Raw genomic sequence first — 386 nt, 5'->3', positions numbered from 1 at the left:
AATTGTGTGAGTAATATTTGATTGTTCTTGATTTCCTGGTTGTTTAGTCTCTACTGCTGTTCCTGATTCTGTCCAGTGCTGCTCTGCCCTGTTTTTAGGTGCCTTTGATTTGCTTTATTTGTGCTGTGTAAAATGTAACATTCTGATGACTATACTCATGTGTATCGGTTCTGTTGCTTTGTTGCCTTTATGTAACTGTTTATTTTAAGACTAAGTGTTCTTTGTTGCACCGCGTGGAGTGGCAGCAAGTTACAGCAGCTGTGTCCTCGTTGTGGTCTTTTCCGTGTTTCTATGAAGTCCTGTTCTTATGGTGGTGTCTGTTCTTATGGTGTTATGTTGGTTGTTCTCTATTGCTGCTGTAACACAGAAATTTCCCCACTGTGGGA

General features: G+C 40.7%; 1 protein-coding gene across 6 annotated transcripts in view; it reads left to right on the top strand.

Annotated features, from left to right (window-relative positions):
- The window catches only part of cacna1c (calcium channel, voltage-dependent, L type, alpha 1C subunit), a 264,475-nt gene that overhangs the window by 90,678 nt on the left and 173,411 nt on the right, over window positions 1-386 (top strand). The gene's annotated exons all lie outside the window — the stretch shown is intronic.

Source organism: Monopterus albus, unplaced genomic scaffold (genome assembly GCF_001952655.1).
Source record: "Monopterus albus unplaced genomic scaffold, M_albus_1.0 scaffold41.1, whole genome shotgun sequence".
Lineage (NCBI taxonomy): Eukaryota > Metazoa > Chordata > Actinopteri > Synbranchiformes > Synbranchidae > Monopterus > Monopterus albus.
This window is presented reverse-complemented; position numbering and strand designations above follow the sequence as displayed.